Source organism: Rhinolophus sinicus, chromosome 18 (assembly GCF_057876585.1).
Source record: "Rhinolophus sinicus isolate RSI-liver-muscle chromosome 18, RSI-T2T, whole genome shotgun sequence".
NCBI classification, from domain to species: domain Eukaryota; kingdom Metazoa; phylum Chordata; class Mammalia; order Chiroptera; family Rhinolophidae; genus Rhinolophus; species Rhinolophus sinicus.
In genome coordinates, this window is record NC_142518.1 from 59237553 (window position 1) to 59252262 (window position 14710).

Below are 14710 nucleotides of genomic sequence, written 5' to 3' on the forward strand. Positions count from 1 at the left end.
TCTGTTTTCTGATATATCTCCTGAAGCAAGGGAAACAAAGAAAAAATAAACAAGTGGGACTACATTGAACTAAAAAGTTTTTGCACAGCTAAGGAAACCATCAACAAAATGAAAAGACAGCTTACTGAATGGGAGAAGATATTTGCTAATGGTACATCTGATAAGGGCTTGATATCCAAAACACATTAAAACAAAACAAAACATACAACTAAATACCAAGAAAACAAAGACTCCAATTAACAAAAGGGAGAGTATCTAAATAGACATTTCTCCAAAGAGGATATACACATGGCCAATAGACATGAAAAATACTGAACATCACTAATCATTGGAAAAATGAAAATTATAACCACAATGAGATACCATCTCACAACTGTCGGATAGCTGTAATCAATAAATCAACAAACAAGTATTGGCAAGGATGCAGAGAAAAGGGACCCCTCATGCACTATTGGTGAGATTGCAAATTGGTTCAGCTGCTACGGAAAATTGTTTGGAGGTTTCTCAAATAATAGAAAGTAGAACCACCTATGACCTAGCAGTTCCACTTCTGGGCATTTATCCAAAAAAAACCCAAAGCACTAATTCAAAAAGATCTATGCACCCATATTTTTACTGCAGCACTATTTACAATAGCCAAGACATGGAAGCAACCCAAGTGCCCATTTATAAATGATTGGATAAAGAAGATGTAGTACCTACATATGAGTTGTAATCAAACAATATGGTGAATGTTTAAATAAAAAAATATTATAGTAAAAGATACATTGCCATTAATCCCCCCTCAAAATACTCCCCCTTACTTGAAACATACTTATCTCATCATTTTTGCCACTTTCTGAAGCAGTTCTGGAAGTCCTCTTTCATGGGTCTTTAGTTACACTGTCGTGGCTGCCTCAACATCCTGAATTATTTTGATTTTGGGGAAGAGCCAGAAGTTGCACTGTGCCAGATCTGGTGAATAAGGTGGATGAAGACACAACATGTTTTTATTTGACAGAAATTGCCATATACCAGAAGCGATGTGTGACACAGAGTGTTGTCATGATGGAGGATGATTTATGGCACAGTTAAAAACACACCTTCTCTCAACCATAGCTCACACCCAAGTGACTGCACCAAACCACTAGAAACTTGTCACAAACTGTTACTAAGGTTCAAGTGCTGCTTCCCATATTGAAAATCCCTGTCTTTCTGATGGATGGCACTTGGCAGCACCATTCACCATACTTGTTGATCACAACAGAAAAGTTCTGTGTCACACATCGCTTCTAGTATCGCAATTTCTGTCAAACAAAAACATTACGGTGTGTCCTCATTTACCTTATTCACTGGATCTGGCACCATGTGACTTCTGGCTCTTCCTCAAAGTCAAAATGACCATGAAAGGTAAATATTTTGAATGGATTCACGACATTGAGGCAGCCATGATGACATAAATAAAGATAGTCAGAAAGAGGACTTCCAGAACTGCTTCAGAAAGTGCCAAGAATGATGGGATAAATGTGTTCAAAGTGACGAGGAGTATTTTGAGGGGGACTAATGTCAATGTGTCTTACTGTAATAATTTTTTTTTATTTAAACATTCACCATATGTTTTGATTACACCTTGTACAGTGGAATATTCCTTGGCCATGAAAAAGAATGAAATCTTATCATTTGCAAACACATGGATGGACCTAGAGGGTATTATGCTAAGTGAAACAGTAAGACAGAGAAAAACAAATACTATAATACTATACGATCTTAGTTATATGTGGACTCTAAAGAACAAAATAAATGAACAGCAAAACAGAAACATACTCATAGATACAGAGAACAATCTGATGGCTGCCAGCAAGGATGGTGTTGTTGAGCTGAGTGAAAAAGGTTAAGGGATTAAGAAATGCAAAATGGTAGTTACAAAATACTCATTGCTATGTAAGTACAGCATAGAAAATATAGTCAATAATGTTGCAACAACTATGTATAGTGCCAGATGGGTAATAGACTAATTAGGGAGATCACTGCACACATTATATAAAAGTCTAACAACTATGCTGTACATCTAAAACTAATATAAAATAATACTGAGATGTCATCAAAATGGCGGCATGAGGTGAGCCTCTGTAAATCTCCCCTGGAATTTACAACTAATCGAAACAACTATAACCCCACAAAGGACTCCTTGCACAGCAGACAGGCAAGATGAAGAGGCCCACTATTGAATTCACCTAAAGGTGGGCAAATCGCATAAGTGGGGGAGGAGGGAAGGGAGAAGTGTGGAGACGGATCCACACGGGTGCAGGACGGAGACCTAGCTCAGTGTTCCGAGCTCGCTACATCCGGAACTACCTTAGCTGCAGGACAGGGGTGAACTCGGGCTGCTAGAGCTCCATTTATGGCCCACAGGGCTGAGGGGAAAGCATATACCACGGCTAAACCCAATGATCACGGCACACGTCGGAGAAAAGACTGAGGGAAAAAGGCTGAAACAGTGGTTTAAGCCCTCACTGCCGAGCAGAGAACAGAAGCCTTAGGCACTGAGACTAGCCGCCCCCTCCCTACCCTCCCAGAGCTCGCCTCGCGCCCACCTGCCCGGTGCTAGAAGCAGAACAGTAGCAGTGTCAGATCAAAAGAACAGAATATTTGCTGTTCTGAGAACTGTGGACCACAGACACAGATTCGCAGCCCAACTAGTTCCGGAAAAGGGGAGGGAGCTGTGGAAGCAGAACCAGCTGTGGTGGTGATTGCTGCCATTGCTCTGGGCCACCTCTCACAACTAACCCGGCCCCTGACCCCACCTATCTGGGCGGATACCTGCAGGAGTAAACAGAACTGCAGAAACATATGGGCTCTGAATCTGGTGCTGGAAGAGATTTGGAACTTCAAAACCTCTCCACATACCCACACGGACACTGCACCCTGTGACCCAGGTGAACTATTAACGGAGGAAAAGCCCGTCTCCCAGGGAATTCCCCACTGTGTGAGAAGCTGGACTAGTGCAGAGAAAACACAGCACAACCCTGTGAGAGAGATAAAAAGGCTGCAGTCGGAGAGAAAATAAAACTTTCTGCCAATAAGTACTGGAAAACAAAAGAAAGACCTCTTCCTATCAAATTGTTGCAGAAGCTACTCCTGTAGATGTCTAGGAAGAGAAATAATAAATCAGTAATTGCCATGAAAAACCAAGGCAACAACATAGCTCAGAAAGAAAGTGAATAGACTTCAGAAAAGGAACTTATAGATATGGAAATATGTGACTTAAATGACAGAGAATTCAAGATTGCAGTTCTGAAAAAACTCAACGAGATGAAGAAAATATAGAAAGGCAGTTTAATGAACTCAGAAACACAATCAAGGAACAACATGAGCAGTTTACGAAGGGATTGAAATTTTTAGAAAATACCTAATAGAATTTCTGGAGATTAAGAACTCAGTAGAAGAAATTAAGAATGAAATAGCCAGCTTAGGTAGTAGAGTTGACCAGATGGAGGAAAGAATCAGTGACATCGAAGATAGAAACCTGGAAATTACACGGATGGAAGAAGAAAGAGACTTGAGACTTAAAAGAAATGAAAGAACTCTACAAGAACTTTCTGACTCCATCAGAAAGAGCAGTATAAGAATAATGGGCATACCAGAAGAAGAAAGAGAAAAGGGAACAGAGACTATATCCAAACAAATTGTCAATGAGAACTTCCAAACTTGTGGACAGAACTGGATCCTCGAATCCAAGAAGCAAACAGAACACCTAATTACCTCAATCCCAACAGGCCTTCTCCAGCAAAAAGAATAAAATACCTAGGAATAAACTTAACCAAGGAAGTGAAAGACCTATATGCTGAAAACTATAAGAAATTTTTAAAGAAATTGAAGAAGACACAAAGAAATGCAAAGACATTCCGTGCTCATGGATTGGAAGAATCAACATAGTTAAAATGACCATATTACCCAAAGCAATATACAGATTCAATGCAATCCCCATCAAAATCCCAATGGCATATTTTAAAGAAATAGAACAAAAAATCATCAGATTTGTTTGGAACCACAAAAGACCCCGAATAGCCAAAGCAATCTTAAGAAAAAAGAACAATAATGGAGGTATCACACTCCCTAACTTTAGCTTGTGCTACAGGGCTACAATAATCGAAACAGTATGATATTGGCAGAAAAACAGACACATAGACCAATGGAATAGAATTAACAATGCAGAAATAAAACCACATAAATGTGGACAGGTAATTTTTGACAAAGAATCTGAAAACATACAATGGAGGAAAGACAGCCTCTTCAATAAATGGTGCTGGGAGAATTGGATAGCCATCTGCAAAAGAATCAAACTGGACTGTTATCTGTCACCATGTACCAAAATTAATTCAAAATGGATCAAAGACTTAAGCGTAAGGCCTGACACAATAAACTGCATAGAAGAAAACATAGGTACTAAACTTATGGACCTTGGGTTCAAAGAGCATTTTATGAATTTGACTCCAAAGGCAATGGAAGTAAAAGCTAAAATAAACGAATGGGACTATATGAAACTTAAAATCTTCTGCACAGCAAAAGAAACCATCGACAAAATGAAGGGGCGACCAACTGAATGGGAGAAGATTTTTGCAAACAGTGACTCTGATAAAGGGCTAATATCCAAAATATACAAGGAACTCATGAAACTCAACAACAAAAAAATAAACAACACAATTTAAAAATGGGCAGATGACATGAAGAGACATTTCTCCAAATAGGACATACAAATGGCAAGTAGACATGAAAAAATGCTCAACATCACTAATCATCAGAGAAATGCAAATAAAACCCACAATGAGATATCACCTCACCCTAGTTAGAATGGCTATCATCAACAAAACAAATAGTTACAAGTGTTGGAGAGGCTGTGGAGAAAAAGGAACCCTCATACACTGTTGGTGGGAATGCAGACTGGTGCAGCCATTACGGAAGGCAGTGTGGAGGTTCCTCAAAAAATGACGAATAGAATTACCATATGACCCAGCAATTACTCTGCTGGGTATCTACCCAAAAAGTCTGAAAACATTTATACATAAAGACACGTGTGCTCCAATGTTCATTGCAGCTCTGTTTATGGTGGCCAAGACATGGAAATAACCAAAATGTCCTTCGAGAGATAAATGGATAAAGAAGTTGTGGTATATATACACAATAGAATATTATCCGGCGGTAAGAAAAAATGATATAAGAACATTTGTGACAACATGGATGTATCTTGAGAGTATAATGCTAAGCGAAATAAGTCAGATAGAAAAAGGAGAGAACCATGTGATTTCACTGATATGTGGTATATAAACCAAAAACAACAAAAGAACAAGACAAACAAATGAGAAACAAAAAGTCTTAGACACAGACAATAGTTTAGTGGTTGCCAGAGGGTAAGGGGGGTGTGGGTGGGGGGTGGGAGATAAGTGTAAGGGGGATCAAATGTTTGGTGATGGAAGGAGAACTGACTCTGGGTGGTGAACACAAAATTGGATTTATAGATGATGTAATACAGAATTGTACACCTGAAATCTATGTAACTTTACTAACAATCGTCACCCCAATAAGTTAAAAAATATAAATAATACCATGTTTCCCCTAAAATAAAACCTAACCAGAAAATAAGCCCTACCATGATTTTTCAGGATGACATCCCTTGAACATAAGCCCTAATGCATCTTTTGTAGCAGGACTTAATATAAGATGTGGTCTTGTTTTCGGTGAAACATGGTATTGAATGTCAACTATAACTGAAAAAAATTAACTAAAAAAGAAAAAATGATAAAGGCTATATATGATAAGTCCAATGCTAACATCATACTCAATGATGAAAAGCTGAAAGCTTAGATGATAGATATCATAGTTCCCCCAAAATAAGACCTAACCAGAAAATAAGCCCTAGCATGATTTTTCAGGATGCTTGTAATATAAGCCCCCAAATAAGCCCCAGTTAGCTTCTTCGGCCTGACGGATCCATTTAGTATATCCGTTACAACACAAGATGGACGTAATGAATTATAAAATAATATTAATGTATAATTAAATATAAGTAAATGGAATTATTGACATTAATGCTTAAAATAAATTATAATATAAACTATAATTAAATATTTGTAAATACCCAAGCAGGCGCCTTTGGACAAGAGGTAAACACCTATGTAAACAGACGACCTTCAGACTTATTGCTGAATGACCAATCACAGCACAGACACAACACATGAATAACGTGCACACTTGATAACAAACGGACGTGGTTGTCTCTAATACGAATCTTCATAATTCAATATGTCATGTGTTTTAATGAACATACTTAATGCAATTGTGAGAAATAAAGAAACATTTTCTGAATTTTGGTGCCTGCAATTTTTCGTCGCTTTTGTGTGGACCATCATTCTTAACTGTCATCATTTTTGTTGCCACTCCTGTATCCTAAGTCTTCAGTTAACACTTGATTTCATGGTAAGTTTAAAGGGAACAGTATTTTGCCCCCCAGATACTATGAGTGCAAAAAGAAAGTGCTATTCTGTTGAGTACAAGAAAGGAATCATGGAGGACTCCTGGGGCAAGAATCTTCCAGCTTTCTGCAAAGAGAAGATGTTGGATCTTCGAATGGTCTGAAAATGGTGAGCAGAGTACGATAACTTCAGTCAACAGGTAGACAAGGGAAATAGTAAGAAGCACAAGTGTAGATCAGGTCAGCAGCCATTATTTCCTGAGCTGGAAGATATCATCTGTGAATGGATTGCTGACAGGAGAGCAAAGGCTTTGGTTGTGTGCAGGGCTGATACTCAAGCATTTGCCCTTGCAATGGCACCACAGTTAGAAATATCCCCAGAAGAATTCAAAGCATCACAACACTGGCTGGACGGCTTCTTTCAGAGATATGAACTGTCTCTAAGGTTGACAACACTGTTCAAGCTGGAAGATACCAAAGTTATTAAACGCACACTTGTATTCAAGTCCTTTGATGATGGCATTGACTTTTCTAAATCCCAACTCTCCAATATGATTGCTATGGATGAAACTTCAGTGTTTATGGGCCAAGGATCGCAAACGACAATTGATCAAAGGGGTGCCTCATCAATCTACATTCCCTCCACTGGTTACAAAAGTGCACGTGTTACCTGTATTTTGGCAATTCATCTGGATGGAAAGAAAGCCCCACCTTTAATCATCACTAAGGGCAAGAAAGATAAGGTTGAGTGTGTTTCAGGCATTTATGTTCTTGAAATTGAAAAAGCCTGGTGCACACAAGCAGTTATAAGGAAGTGGGTCGATTGAATGCTGCCACTTGTATCGTGAGGTGGCCAAAGAGGTCTGCTAGTCTGGATTCAACCAGCACTCACCACACTAAAAACATGAAGAACTTCCTTGCAGAGAGAAGAATAAATCTAATAATGACTCCCACAGGAATGATTGCCTGTCTCCAGACTCTTGATATTGCAATAAACCAGCCATTCAAGGACCCATTTGTGCATGGAAGTCAATGACTACACTGAAAATAGGATGGAGAGAAATCAGCATGGAAACATTGTAAAGCCTAGCCTGCAGGAGGTTGTGACTTGGGTGAAGATTTCATGGGATAAAAATCACTGACAGCTGTGTTGCCAATGTACAACGAGGAGGCTACATGGACAAGAAGTGCTCATTAAGGAGAACTCTATTGCTGGACATGAGCTTGGGGCCAGTGGTTCTACAGGAAATGGAGTCACAAAAATTCAAGCCAGAATTCAGGGTTTGAAAAGTTATGAAGATGTTCCAGAAGATGACATGACTGTATTTGAATAAATGTAGATTTTTGTACATGGATAAGTGGATGAATGTAGATTGTTGTACATGAAAAAATAAGATATCCCTGAAAGCAAGCTCTCATGCATCTTTTGGAGTAAAAATTAATATGATCTGGTCTTATTTTCAGGGAAATACCGTATTAGAAACATATAGCAAGGATTATCCTTAATACTTTTAGAAGTATTGTCATTATTTTAGAGGGATTCTCATTAAATTCAAGAACAAGGTTAAGTTTATCTTTTTTCAAACCTGTTATTTAATATTGTATGAAGGTCTTAGACAATAAAATAGAAGCGACAACCAACCCAGTTTCAATGAGTATCTGTTGAATCATGATAGTGGTCTATAAATACCATATTCTACTAAAAGAATTTATCCTTGGAGAAACAGTACATTGTAGTATGGATTAAGAAATGCAGAAAATGAGTTTGGAAAATCTTGTTATATTTGAAAGCAAGTGAGCTATCTAAAACTATTAGGATCATGTCAAAAAGTCAATTTGAAGGCACTCACACTGATAAAATATAGCGTAATTTGTTCAATTAAGAAGAAGAAGAAAGAGGAAGAGGAGGAGAAAAAGAAGAAGAAAAAGGAGAAGAAGAAGAAGAAGAAGAAGAAGAAGAAGAAGAAGAAGAAGAAGAAGAAGAAGAAGAAGAAGGAATTATCAGTAACCAATAATGAAGAAAGTTTCCTTAAGAAAAATGAAATGAGAAACCCAGTCATTAAAGCGTTTCAATCTGCCCTTCATCTGAGGGGCAGATGAAAAAGCTTTAATGAATGGGTTTCATTATTATAAGCTACAATAAGCTGATTGTTTCAAATAAATGTATAGAACAGCAGTGTATGTGAAGCTCAATGATGCAGTGGTTGGATGTTCTTACTGGACTAATTTGTTGAATGAAGTTTCTGTAGGTTTGGAAAATCTGTAGTAACTACCACAAGCCTAATCTAAACTGTAATTGTGGTGAAAAATGAATTATAGAATGAACATCTATACAGGCAAATCTTATACCTGCAAATGTGCCAAGGCTAAACAAACAAACAGAAATACAATGAGAATCTGGGCCTTGATTCAGTGATTTCTACAAATATAGATAAAATATAAGAGACTGGGTCTTGTGGAAGACTGTCACAGATAGAGAAATAATATATGATTCCCTTTCTCAAGGTCATTTATGATCTAGTAGAAAAGACAAGTGTATAAGTAAATATAAGATAAGGTAAAGTAAACTAGGTATCCTAAAAACTATATAATGATAGGTAACTGGGTGGCTCAGTCTGAAAGTATTCTGGATTCTTAGTGACAGGTAATAGGACAAGCTAGTTATAGATGAGCCAAAGGCAATAGAATGGTACATTTGTGTCTTAAATTGAAGATCCAAAAGTGTAATTTTCAGTGTTCAAAAAAATCACTGAGATGGGCTTAAACATGTTTCAGAGTCCTGGTTGTAAGTTGTGGAATGAACAATCACAGACATTTCACTTAATTAAGGATGTGATAGATTGCCAAAACTAGCCACAATACTTTGCAGCTCCCCCTGTTATTGTTTATCTTTCTACAATTTGAGTTTCACCTTGTCATGTTAATTGCTTTGGCTAACAGAAAATTAATAATGATACAAGCAAAGTTTTAAAATGTATTCACACATTGGGGCATGCCCTCTGTTACTAATGAAGACTTCTGTACCCACTGTGAATGAGCCCAGAAAAAAAAATAGACAAATTTGATTTCATCACAATTAAATTTTTGTGCTGCAAATGATACCATCAAGTAAGTGAAAACATAGCCCATAGAATACGAGAAAATATGCAGACAATATTTGCAAATCGTACCTCATATAAATTAATAATAAAAAGACAAATAGAATTTTAAATGGGAAAGAATATGAATAGACATTTCTCAAAAGAAGATATACAAATGGTTAACAAGGATGTGAAAAGATGTTTAATGTAAGTAATCAATTTGGATAGTGCAAATCAAAACCACAGTGAGATTCCCCTTTACAACCAATACAGCTGCTGTAATAAAAAAGATAAGTGTTGACAAGGATGTGGAAAAATTGGAACCCTCATATACTGCTGATGGGAATGTAAAATGGTGCAGACAATTTGGAAAATAGTTGGGAATTTCCTCAAAAGCTTAAACATAGATTTACCACATAACCCAGAAATTATACTCCTAGGTATATACACCAAAGATTTGGAAACATATGCCCACACAAAAACTTGCACATGAATGTTCATAATAGCCAAAAAATGAAAACAGCCCAAACATCCATCGACGGATGAGTGGATGATCAAAAGTGGAATGTCCATACAATGGAATATTACTCAGCAATAAAAATGAATGAAATACTGACACATGCTACAATTCAGACGTAATTTGTAAACATTATATTAAGAGTCAGAAACCAGTCACAAAAGACTGATTTATTTATATTGAATATCCAGAATAGGCAAATATACACAGAAAGTATTAATGGTTGACTAGGGTTAGGGGTAGTTGGGGGAAACTGCAGTGAATGATTCTTCCTTTTAGGCTAATGAAAATATTCTAAAACTGATTGTGGTTGATGATTGCACAACTCTCAATAGACTAAAAGTCAGTAAATTACATGCATAAAATGAGTGAATTGTCTAGTATGTGAATTACATCTCAATAAAACTGTTACCAAAAAAATCACATTGATAATGCGTATACCAGAAGGAGAAAAAAGGAAGAAGGGAAGAGAGAGTATACTAAAACAGTCAACAAGAACTTCCCAAACATGTGGAAAGAACTGGATCCTCGAATCCAAGACGCAAACACAACAGCTAATTACCTCAATCCCAACATGTCTTCTCCAAGGCACATTGTATTGAAGCTGTCAAAAATTAACAACAAAGAAAGAATCCTCAAGGCAGCCATGGAAAAGAAGACAGTAACCTACAAAGGAAAGTCCATTAGATTATCATCAGATTTTTCAGCAGAAACTCTGCAAGCCAGGAGGGAGTGGAATCAAATATTCAAACTATTGAAAGAAAGAAATTGAGCCAAGAATGATATATCCAGCAAAGACTTCCTTTAAATATGAAGGAGGAATAAAGACATTTCCAGACATACAGAAGCTGAGGGAAATTTCTAACACACGGCCTGCACTACAAAAAATACTGAAGGAGGCTATTCGACCTGAAACAAAAAAGCAAAAGAATACAAAACTATGAATAGTATTACAAACAGACGGAAGCAGGCATGGCAACCCCTACACTAAATAGGACACTATACACTTAAACATAACAGACAGGGTAAAGAAGGGAAAAAAACTTAAAAAAGGAGGAGAAATACAACTTGCTACTGCAGCACAGAAATCAACTCACAGCATAAATAGGGATAGTTTGTGACAACAAAAACATAAAAGGGGAGAGAGTAAAGGTCTGAACTGGCACAAGGGAATGGAGAAAGTAAGCATGCTGAAGAAAATGGAATACTCTAAATATGAAACTTTCTTTTATGTAAAATTAATGGTAACCACTCAAAAAAAAATCAGAACTGAAATATATAACATAAAAAAAAGAAATAGAGGGAAAAATCATAGATACCAACACACTGAAATAATAGATAGCAACAAAAAGGCAAAAAACAATGGAGACACCATTCTACCAGAAAATTAGAGATAGAATGATAGGAAATTCTCATATGTTTATAATCACCCTAAATGTAAATGGACTGAACTCACCAATGAAAAGACAAAGAGTAGCAGATTGGATACAAAAAAATAACCCAACCATATGCTGCTTCCAAGAGACACATCTCAGCTACAAGGAGAAATACAGACTCAAAGTGAAAGGGTAGAAACCAACACTCCAAGCAAATGGTATTCAGAGAAAAGCAGGTGTATTCATACTGATATGAGATGAAACAGACCTCAGGATAAAAAAGGTAACAAGAGACAAAGATGGACATTTTATAATGGTAAAGGGGACTATACAACAAGAAGACATAACAGTCATCAATATTTATGCCCCCAATCAGGGAGCACCAAAATATACCAAGCAACTACTAACAGAACTAAAGGGAGAAACTGACCAAAACACAATTATACTAGGGGACCTAAATACATCGTTGATAGCTATGGATAGATCATCCAAACAGAAAATAAATAATGAAATAGCAGCCCTAAATGACACATTAAATGAAATGGACGTAATTGACATTTATAGAGCACTTCATCCTAGAACATCAGACTATACATTATTTTCTAGTGTACATGGAACATTCTCAAGGATAGACCATATGTTGGGACATAAAACTAACTTCAGCAAACTTAAGAAGATTGAAATCATGCCAAGCATATTCTCTGATCACAAGACTTTGAAACTGAATATGAACTGCAAAAAGAAAGCAGGAAAACCCACAAATATGTGGAGGTTAAATAACATAATTTTAAAGAATGACTGGGTCAAAGAAGAAATTAGAGGAGAGATCAAAAGATGCATAGAAACAAATGACAATGAAAATACATTTGACCAAAATTTTGGAGATGCGGCGAAAGCAGTTTTAAGACAGAAATTTATATTGCTACAGGCCTATCTCAAGAAAGAAGAAAAATCCCAGATAAATAACCTCATTTTACACCTTAAAGAACTAGAAAAAGAAGAACAAGTGAAACCCAAAGTCAGCAGAAGAAAGAAAATAATAAAAAAATCAGAGCATAACTAAATGAAATAGAGAACAAAAAGACAATAGAAAAAATTAATGCAACAAAGAGCTGGTTCTTTGAAAAGATTAATAAAATAGACAAACCCTTGTCTAGACTCACTAAGATAAAAAGAGAAAAGCACAAATAAACAAAATCAGAAATGAAAGAGTGGAAGTTACCACGGATGCCACAGAAATACAAAGGATCATCCAAGAATACTATGAAGGATTACATGCAACAAAGTTCAGTAATTTAGAAGAAATGGACATGTTATTAGAAACATATAGCCTTCCTAGGCTGAATCACAAAGTGGAAAATCTAAACAGACCGATCAACAGTAAGAAAATTGAATCAATCATCCAAAACCTTCCCAAAAGCAAAGTCTGAGACCAGATGGCTTCATTCAAAGAGGATCTAATATCTGTCCTATTCAGACTCTTCCAAAAAATTGAAGAAGAGAAAATACTCCCTAACTTATTTTTTGAGGTCAGTATTACCCTGATACCAAAACCTGGTAAGAATAACACAAAAGAAGAGAATTACAGACCAGTATCTTTGATGAATCCAAATGCAAAAATCCTAAACAAAATTCTAGCAAATCGAATGCAACAATACATTAAAAAGATTAATCATCATGACCAAATGGGGTTCATCCCCGGAGCACAAGGACGGTTCAAGATATGCAAATCGATCAATGTGGTACAACACATAAACAAAATAAAGGACAAAAATTATATGATTACATCAATAGATGCAGAAAAAGCATTTGCCAAGATAAAACATCTGTTTATGATTGAAACACTTAATAAAATGGGTATAGATGGAAAATACATCAACATAATAAAGGCCATTTATGATAAACCCTCAGCTAATATCATAATTAACTGTGAAAACTTGAAGCCCTTTGCTGTATGTTTAGAAACAAGACAGGGCTGTCTCATATCACCTCTGCTTTTCAACATAGTGTTGGAAGTCCTCGCCAGAGCAATCAGGCAAGAGAAAGAAATGAAAGTCATCCAAATTGGGAATGAGAAGTTAAATTGTCACTTTTTGCTGATGACATGACGCTACATATAGAAAACCCTAAAGACTTCACCAAAAAGCTGTTATAAACAATAAAGAAAATACAGTAAAGTTGTCGGCTACAAAATCAACGTAAAAAAGTCCATTGCATTCCTATACACTAACAATGAAATCTCAGAAAATGAAATAAAAATAAAAAAGCATGTTTTTTGCAATTGCAACAAAAAGAATAAAATATCAGTAGTGTGAAGACTTATATACTGAAACCTATAAGACATTTTAAAAAGAAATTGAAGAAGACACAAAGATATGGGAAGATATTCCGTGTTCATGGATTGGAAGAATCAACATAGTTAAAATGGCCATATTACCCAAAGCAATACTCAGATTTAATTCAATCCCCATCAAAATCCCGATGGCATTTTTTAAAGAAATAGAACAAAATGTCATCAGATTTCCATGGATCCATTAAAGACCCCGAATATCTGAAGCAATCCTAAGGAAAAAGAACAATGCTAGAGATATCACACTCCCTCACTTAATCTTGTACTACAGGGCTACAATAATCAAAACAGTATGGTTCTGGCAGAAAAACAGACACATAGACCAATGGAATAGAATTGAGAACCCAGAAATAAACCCACATAAATATGGACAGATAATTTTCGAAAAGAAGCCAAAAACATACACAATGGAGAACAGACAGCCTCTTCAATAAATGGTGCTGGGAAAATTGGATAGCCACGTGCAAAAGAATGAAACTGCACTGCTATCTGTCACCGTGTAGCAAAATTAACTCAAAATGGATCAAAGCCATTTCAGGGATGGCGTAGATGCCTGATCACTGCGCTGTATTCCTGAAGCTGAAGTTGAATAATAATGAATGTCAACTGTAATTTCATATATATATATATATATATATATATATATATATATATATATATGTTCACAAGAAGTGTAGTACTGCCCAAGGAATAGAGACAGTGGAAATGTAACGGCTGTATGCGATGTCAGAGGGGTAGTAAGTTGGATGAGAGGGGTTATCACTTTGTGAGGGGGTGTAAATGTCTAACTATTACATTGTTTTGTACACCTGAAACAAAACAAAACAAAACAAAAAAACAACAACAAAAGACCCAAACATAAGACCTGAAACAATAAATTGCTTAGAAGAAAACATAGGTACTAAACTTATGGACCTTGGGTTCAAAGAGCATTTTATG